Source organism: Hyperolius riggenbachi, chromosome 1, assembly GCF_040937935.1.
Source record: "Hyperolius riggenbachi isolate aHypRig1 chromosome 1, aHypRig1.pri, whole genome shotgun sequence".
Classification (NCBI taxonomy): domain Eukaryota; kingdom Metazoa; phylum Chordata; class Amphibia; order Anura; family Hyperoliidae; genus Hyperolius; species Hyperolius riggenbachi.
Window position 1 is genome coordinate 330,875,667 of NC_090646.1, and position 9,571 is coordinate 330,885,237.

Here is a 9,571-nt window from a genome sequence, read left to right on the forward strand (position 1 = left end):
AAAATTATTCATACCCTACTCAATAATCAATAGAATAGCCTTTATTGGCTATTATAGCAATCAAATGCTTCCTATAACTGCAGACCAGATTTTTGCATGTATTTTTTCCCATTCATCTTTAGCAATGAGCTCCAAATCATTCAGGTTGGAGGGTCTTCTTGCTATCACCCTGATCTTTAGATCCCTCCACAGATTCCCAATTGGATTCAAGTTAGAACTCTGGCTGGGCCACTCTAAAACGTTAATGTTGTTGTCTGCTAACCATTTATTCACCACTTTTGCTGTGTGTTTTGGGCAGGGTTGGATTTGTACTCTTCAGCACCCAAGATTTGTACTCTTCAGCACCAACCACCCACCCCCCAACCGCCCCTCCCCCAACACTATTCTGTCCAAAAACCTTACTAGTAATCACTGGTTTGAATGGGGTCCTTTCCATTGTGCTGCTCTGCCCTCTATTCAACAAAAAAGCAGCGCATGCTTTGTCCACTCATGCTCCCTGTAATTCCGTGCTTCTGCCAGAATGTGCACAGCAGCCAGTACTGTTCTGGGCATGCATAATTCAGAAATGACGCTTGTGTATAACACTTGCCTCCTGTGCACATCTAGACAGGAGTGCCAAAATATAAGGTGCGTGAGTAGACAGAGCATGTGCTGCTTCTTTCTCAGTCAGAGCCGCAGACAGGAGACAATGCAGCGCAATGGAGAGTAGCCCACCTAAAACAGAGAACAGGTAAGTAACAAATAACATCTTGTCAGTATACAGGAAGAAGGCAGCTTAGTAGCAGAAAGCTTTTTCTTTTTCTTTTACGTTAACCATAATAGCCAATAAATGATAAAATCCTGATTTAAAACTTTCTGCCTTCACTAAGGGCTAACACGGTACAATACTCTACTGCTACAGGTTATTAGAAGGATCCTAAACTACATACAATGGCATAGATGTATGTGTCCTTTAACCAGTGACAATGTAGTGCTTAAGACAGAAAGACAGATCCTAAAATGAGTCAGGAAAGAGTTAGATGAAGCAGAGATCACTGCTGCCATAGACTCTCTGACCAGATCCAGGATTTTACCTCCACAGATGAGGAGAGGAAACTCTACATCCTACTGGGGGAGGAGGAAACAACCGTACAAATAGCTGCCCGATAGGTCACAGCCTGCCACCAACTGAGAGGAACATGATACCACATGGACTGTACACCCCCAATGCCCCCTATGGACTGTATATCCCAGGCCCCGATACTTTCCCTTACATACTCCACACACCTATGGACTATATACCCCCACCCCCTACACCCTTCCCTTATTCACACAACCCCCTCCCCCCCCATGTTAATGTTTTGTTTTGCTTTGGCAATGCTAAATGTATTTGGTCCTGCCAATAAAGCTTTTTTGGATTGGAACATCCCTGGCTAGCTAAACAGTCATACATTTAGGTTAGATAAGAGAAAGTCTTTAACAGAAGTCATTCTGACAGCTGTAGGAGAAACGGAGAAGTAACTAGCAGAGCTGGAATTCCTCTATAGCAGTAGAGTATTGTACAGTGTATCATTCTGATTCAAAACTTCTTGAAATTCCTCTGAATGTGTGCATTAAACCTGAATTCAGTTCTGTCTGCTTTACTGTAAAATGACACTTTTCACACAGCAACATGTATGTCCATCATACAGAAAACGGGATTATCAACAGATATGCAGGGAGTACGGGAACTCTGGAATTTAGACATCAATGCTGAGCAGGGAGCTGCACTTAGGACCAGAAGAGATGATTTACTTTAACATATGACCTCTTCTCTCTCCAAGTCCTGCCACCCTTCTTATCTTATCTGATTTTATCTGCCTAGGCCATGGCCTTTGTTGCCTTCCCAGAAATCTGGCCCTGGTTTTGGGTCATAGTCATGCTGAAATGTCCACTGGTGCCCAATGCCAAGTTTCTCTGCAGACTGCCTGATGTTGTCTGAGAATCCTCATGTATTGCTCTTTTTCATGGTGTTGTTTACTGTGATTAGGTTCCCTGGTCCATTGGTTATAAAACACCCCCAAAGCATTAGGTTCCCACCACCATGTTTGACGGTGGGGATGGTGTTCTTTGAGTTGAAGGCTTCTCCTTTTTTACGCCAAATGAAGGAAACATTATTGTGATCAAACAATTAAATTTTTGTTTCATCTGACAGTAAGACAGAAGACCAGAAGTCTTCTTCTTTGTCAAGCATTTGCAAAGGCCAATCAAGCTTTTGTGTGTTATCTGGTGACGTGGCATCCTCCTTGCTCTGCATCCGTGTAACCCAGCAATGTACAGGGTCCTTTGGATTGTATGCCTTGAGACATTGCCACCAACAGAGCCCAGATTCACCATTATTGCCTTAGTGATGATCCTTGGATTCTTTTTCACCTCTCTCACTATCCTCCTGGCCAGCACAGGTGTCGCTTTTGGATTCTGACCACGTCCTCTGAGATTTTCCACAGTGCGGAACATCTTGTATTTTTTCATAATACTTTGCCCTGTATCCACTGGAACTTGAAAACATTTAGAAATGGTCTTGTAGCCCTTTCCTGACTTGTGAGCAGCCACAATGCGCAGCCACAGGTCCTCACTGAGCTCCTTTATCTTAGCCATGACTGTCCACAAACTAACTGCAGAGAGCTGCTGTTTTTCACCTGCTGAGTTGATTAAAACAGCTGTTCCCAATTAATTAGGGTAATTACGATACTTTAGAACAGCTTGGACTATTTTGAAAGGTACAGAACTTTGGATTTTCCCACAGACCAGACTGTGACAGTTTGTGAAGGGTATGAATAATTTTGGACTGGACACTTTTTGCTCAAATGTAAATAAAAGCTGAGAAATGTTTTTTTTTTCCACAATAATGCCTCTTATTATCTTTTGGGAGACACCTATGTCATTTCCCATCAAAAAATGACTTGCTGGTTGAATAAAAGTAACTTTAAGTCAAAATTTGCCAGGGGTATGAATAATTAAGGGCAGCACTGTATATCCCTATTATATATACATATTTCGCTATCATACCTATGGATACTTTGGAAACACCTCGAATTCACCTATACAAGATTTATCACAAGCCTCAACCCTCCTCTGGAATTCCCTTCCAAAACACATCCCTCACTCTCTAGCCTTTAAAATGTGTAAGCATTCCCTCAACCACTCACTTTCTCAGACAAGCATATGTTCTAACTTCGGCCATTTCATTTCATCCTCTGGCCAATTTGCGCACCTTACTAAATAAAACCTAAAAACACACTGCCACTTGGTACACATATTATATATTACTCCACATCTTGTTTCTTCCGTATTCCTTTGGATTGTAAGCTCGCAAGGGTAGAGTTCTCTCACCCCTTTTTGTCTTGGATGTTGGCATACATTTTGTTCATCATGTCACTGTAATTTTTATGTTGTCTACCAATTCTGTATTATAGTATGTATTACGTACCAACGTCTATATGTTTTGTACCATTGTGTGTATTATGTACCTCATGTTTGTTTCTTACTCTGTACATAAGATATGTTCGCATTTTATACATCAATAATAATAATAATAATTGGAGAGATTACTCTCAAAGTAACACAGGTTTTATGATCCCTCCACCCTCTGGAATGAACATGTCATATTTGCAGGAAACCCAGCAAAGCTGTAAGAGTGTAAAAGTGGCTATAATTTTATTCTCTACTTTGTGCATATTTTACTGAAACAGGGACATTCTGAGTGTGTTTAAAACCTAGGCCTATACTGTTGCTGTGGTTTTCTAGCAACTTTTTCCAAAAAGTTACAGTAGCTGCAAATTAAAGTTGAAAGATAATATTTAATACATTCGCTGATAAAATGACATGTATAGTGATTATATATGTTATATTTTTGGTACTGAAGTGGAGTTCTCCTTTAAGGTGTACCAGAGACATAGAACAAGAAAGATTTGATACTTACCCTAAGCTTCCTCCAGCCCTATAAGCATGTATGACTCCAATCCGCAATCAGCCCCGGTAACTGGTTTAATTGCGTCAATTGCGGGAGGTAAAAAAAAGGGAGTGTAACTTACCCGGGGCTTGTGCCAGCCCCCCGCAGACGTCCTGTACCCATGCCACGACAAAACAATCCCCCGGTCCCCTGCTGTGGCTCGCTTCCGGTTTTTGTGACTTACTAATGGTCTAGCACCATACAAAATAAATGGGATACAGTTGGGGACATCAAACTTGGAGAAGGACTTAGGAGTACTCATTGACAACAAGTTAAATAATCGTACTCAATGCCAAGCAGCTGCAGCTAAAGCTAACAAAATTTTGGGATGCATTAAAAGGGAAATAAAAACTCGAGATGCTAGCATAATATTGCCCCTGTTTAACTCTCTAGTAAGGCCACATCTGGAATATGGAATTCAGTTCTGGGCACCACATTACAAAAAAGATATTGCAGTTTTAGAGCAGGTGCAGAGACGAGCAACAAAATTGATGCGTGGGATGGAAGGTCTCACTTATCGAGAAAGGTTAGATAAACTGGGTTTATTTAGTCTAGAGAAAAGACGCCTTAGAGGGGATCTAATTAACATGTATAAATACATCAGAGGGCAATATAATACCTTGGCGGATGAGCTTTTTGTCCCTAGGCCTTCTCAAAGGACTAGAGGACATGATCTGCGCATGGAGGAAAAATGTTTTAGCCATTTATTTAGGAAAGGGTTCTTTACAGTAAGAGTGATTAAGATGTGGAATGCATTGCCACAGGAAGTCGTTATGGCAAACTCTATACCTGCATTTAAAGGGGGCTTAGATGCTTTCCTTGCGTTGAAAGACATCCATGGCTACAATTACTAGGTAATGCCTAATGATGTTGATCCAGGGATTTTATCTGATTGCCATCTGGAGTCGGGAAGGAATTTTTCCCTTTAAGGGCTAATTGGACCATGCCTTGTAAGGGTTTTTTCGCCTTCCTCTGGATCAACAGGGATATGTGAGGGAGCAGGCTGGTGTTGTACTTTATACTGGTTGAACTCGATGGACGTATGTCTTTTTTCAACCAAAATAACTATGTAACTATGTAACTATGTAATGTCGCAAGTCACTGCGCCTACTGAAAGCGAGCCGTGAAGGGGGGCCGGGGACTCGTTTTGTCCCAGCATGGGCACAGAAAGTCTTTTAGGCGGCCAGTACAAGCCCCAGGTAAGTTAAATTCCTTTTTTTTTCATTACAGTTCTCCTTTAAATGAATATTACTTTTTATCTGTAGAAGCCATGGTTGACACACAAAAAATAAAACATAACTAACCAGCATTCTGTTAATTAAGTTATCAGATGGTATACAGTCTATAGCTAAGTGTGTAGAGACGGCCTTTTACTGTGCAGCTTCAAGAAAAAGCTGGTTTTAAGCAATATTTATTTACTATTTATTCCACTTAATAGCAAAAGGCATAGGAGGCATGTCCTAAACTGGACAGAAATGTTCTCAGTGCAGTGGTCTGCTGTCCTACAAGTGAAGCTCTCCACTGCTCCACACTGCAGATTGAGACGCTATAGTGGGGGAGGGGATGTGGGTAAATCTTGCTGCCATGGCAACTAAAAGCAGTAGAATGGCAGAAATTGCAGCACGGATATTGCCATAGGGAAGTTAGTGTTAGGAGTAGGTAGAGGGTGGGCTACTGAGAGAAGGGGGTTAGGTAAAGTGATGGTAAAATATCGGTAAAACTACAGATAATCTACTATCAGTATTAGCCAGTGCCCATTAGGAGTATATTGGTATTTTGATCAATATTCTACATGCGGCTTCACCTGGAGCCTACATTACAGTGGTGCTCTTTTTTAGTGCACACTTTAGTTGTCCTCTAAATCAAAATACATTAATATTTTTATATAAAAAGTAGAACAAATTCTAATCTTGTTTAGCGTGTTTTTTTTTTGTTTGTTTGTTTTGCAAAAATGCAGCCTTACATGTTTGCTGAGATTGGGATTTCTAGGAAGATACTCATCAGTCTTTGAACTTTTAATTTAAGAAAATAGTTGCAAGGTATGTTGCTGGTGCCTTGCATACATTAGCAAGAAAAAGTATGTGAACCCTTCAGAATAATATGGATTTCTGCACAAATTGGTTATAAAATGTGATCTGATCTTCATCTAAGTCACAACAATAGACAATCACACAGTCTGCTTAAACTAATACCACACACATAATTAAATGTTTCCATGTTTTTATTGAATACACATTGCACATCACTGTGCAGGTGGAAAAAGTATGTGAACCTCTAGACTAATTACATCACCAAGAGCTAATTGGAGTGAGGTGTCAGCCAGCTGGAGTCCAATTAATGAGATGAGATTGAAGGAGTTGGTTACAGCTGCACTGCTTTTCCAAAGAAGCATTGTCTGATGTGAATGATGCCTTGCACAAAAGAGCTCTCAGAAGACCTATGATTAAGAATTGCTGACTTGCATAAAGCTGGAAAGGATTATAAAAGTATCTCCAAAAGCCTTGCAGTTTATCAGTCTTAATTGTCTATAAATGGAGAAAGTTCAGCACTGCTGCTACTCTCCCTAGGAGTTGCCGTCCTGTAAAGATGACTGCAAGAGCACAGAGCAGAATGCTCAATGAGGTGAAGAGGAATCCTAGAGTGTCAGCTAAAGACTTACAAAAGTCTCTGGCATATGCTAACATCCATGTTAGCAAATCTATGATACGTAAAACACTAACCAATAATGGAATTCATGAGGATACCACAGAGGAAGCCACTGCTGTCCAAAAACAAACCATTGCTGCACGTTTAAAGTTTGGGAAAGAGCACCTGGATGTTCCACAGCAGTACTGGCAAAATATTCTGTGGACAGATGAAACCAAAGTTGCATTGTTTAGAAGAAACACACAATACTATGTGTGAAGAAAAAGAGGCACAGCCCACCAACATCAAAACCTCATCCCAACCGTGAAGTAAGGTGGTGGGGGCATCATCATGTGGAGCTGCTTTGCTGCATCAGGGCCTGGACAGATTGCTATCATCAAAGGAAAAATGAATTCCAAAAGTTTATCAAGACATTTTGCAGGAGAAATTCAGGCCATCTGTCCACCAGCTGAAGCTCAGCAGAAGATGGGTGTTGCAACAGGACAACGACCCAAAGCATAGAAGTAAATCAACAACAGAATGGCTTAAGCAGAAGAAAATATGCCTTCTGGAGTGGCCAAGTCAGAGTCCTGACCTCCACTCTATTGATATGCTGTGGCATGACCTCAAGAAAGTGATTTACACCAGACCTCCCAAGAATATTGCTGAAATGAAACAGTTTTGAGGAATGTTCAAGAATTACTCCTGACCATTGTGCACATCTGCAACTACAGGAAACATTTGGTTGAAGTTATTGCTGCCAAAGGAGGTTCAACCAGTTATTAAATCCAAGGGTTCATATAAGGGTTCATATAATTTTTTCACCCGTACTGTGAATGTTTACATGGTTTGTTCAATAAAAACATTTAATTATTTGTGTAGTTTAAATTTAAGCAGACTGTGATTGTCTGTTGTTGTGACTTAGATGAAGATTAGATCACATTTTATGACCAATTTGTGCTGAAATCCATATTATTCCAAAGGGTTCACATACTTTTTCTTTCTACTGTATACTGTATATGTAAGACCTACATATTTACGAGGAAAGGGGCCCGCAGAAATTAAAGTGTGAATTTAATATGGGGGCAGGGAGAGTGAGTTTTATGGGGTTGCCAATACTGGGAAGCTGAACACGTGAACAACTTCTGCACTTCTGCTGCAGGCTGATAATGTATTTGTAAAATTTTCATTGTATTTGAAGTATTTTGCCAATTTCCCCAGCACATCAGCTGTGCTAAAGACAGACTTACATCTATGTATTACAGCACATGTTTTAGTGAAAATCCTCTGGTGCAATCTATGAAGATTATAAGTGTTCATGTGTTGTATTTAGCATATTAGTTGTTTTATATTGTACTCTACCTCTGATATATTATCTGGCTTAAGCTACCCATACAGTATGCAATATTAGTAATAGATTAGACTTCAGAATCATTAAAACATTGACTCTAACACTTTATTTTTAAAAGTTAGGGCCATCTGTGTTCAGCTGTTTTATTGATCAATCATTGATCAGGAAAGGCCATCCTCCCTGCAATTGTGTGGAAGTGCAATGCAGCAGGGATTATTGGGAGGGGTGTGGCCTAGGAAGGAACAGTGCATGATCAAGCTACCTAGCTTTGCTTTGAGCAATACAAATCTAGTGGTGACAGTGTGATAGTTATCAGATCAGATTCCAGCAAGAATTTGAACTAATATTATGATGTTTAATATGGTAGACCAGAGAAATGACTGGTCTTGAGGAGATAGCAATCATGTCTCTGATTGATTATAAGAAGACAATGGGCATCTCCAGTGATTCCCAGGGATGACTAGTGAGGACATCAAGTGTATACAGAAAACATGCATGGCATCCCATGAAAATTGTCTGGTGATGTGAGAAGGATTTGTCACTTGCATCTGGGTCATATCATACTAAAAAAAAAGTACTGCATGTGAATTAATGGTTGAATGTTTATATTTTTTAAGCTTCTACAGATTTTTTTTTAAATAAATCCAAAACAGCCTGTAATTATTTAAATTTAAATTATCATTGCAGGCGGCCACGTGAGCATGCAGTCATAAATCTGCTAATTTATTAATCTTTCAGCACCCTTACTATTTTTTTTCTAATGCAACCCAGATGGCAGCTGCAATATTTATTTCACCATAGCAGACGGATTCCAATATACTTAGTGCAGGTTCATCAAGCACTTATGGTATCCCCACTGGGTATTGTACAAAATCACAGATGGCTTAGTGAAACAGGTGTAACATATTGCCAAATGTAATATAAGAATAATAGCAGTCAAAAACATTAAGGTCTTGTTCACATCATCACACGCAGGTGGCCGTGCGATGCATACGATCGCACACCATCTGCGTTTCCATGCGTTGTGTGGCTGATCCCATTCATTCTAATGAATAGGTCAGCCGCATGTTTTGCCAAAATAATGCGTGCAGCATGCATTCGCGCACCACACTGGTGCAATGTGAACATCAGACAGTGCAGTCTATGCACTTCTAATGTTTGTGCGTGTCTGCCTCCTACAAGCGCTGCCGAAATACGGACGGCAACACATGTAATATGAACAAGGCCTAAAGGCACTCTTGCCTTTCCTTGACTTATAAACCCATGTGTGATTTTTGATAATAGTATTTTTGTTATGAAATTGTTAGCAAATCAAGTATAATATTGTTTTACAGTCTTCTAATGTTGTTTGTATATACATATTTATATAAATGTAATTTGTGTACAGCAAAATATTATTGTAAATATGTATTAAACTGGTTTCTTATTTAGACTGGTGGTTATAATTTGTTCACAATTCTCTGGTTAAGGATGTTACATTTGTAATGTATTTATAATGTAAAATCAGATGCCCATTGCTGGTTTTGGTTCCAGTTTGCTAATTTGACAGATCTATGTGAGTTAGAAAACTGGACATTCTCTGCCAACCAGAAACTTTATTATTTTTGGACATGGCACCCAAACTT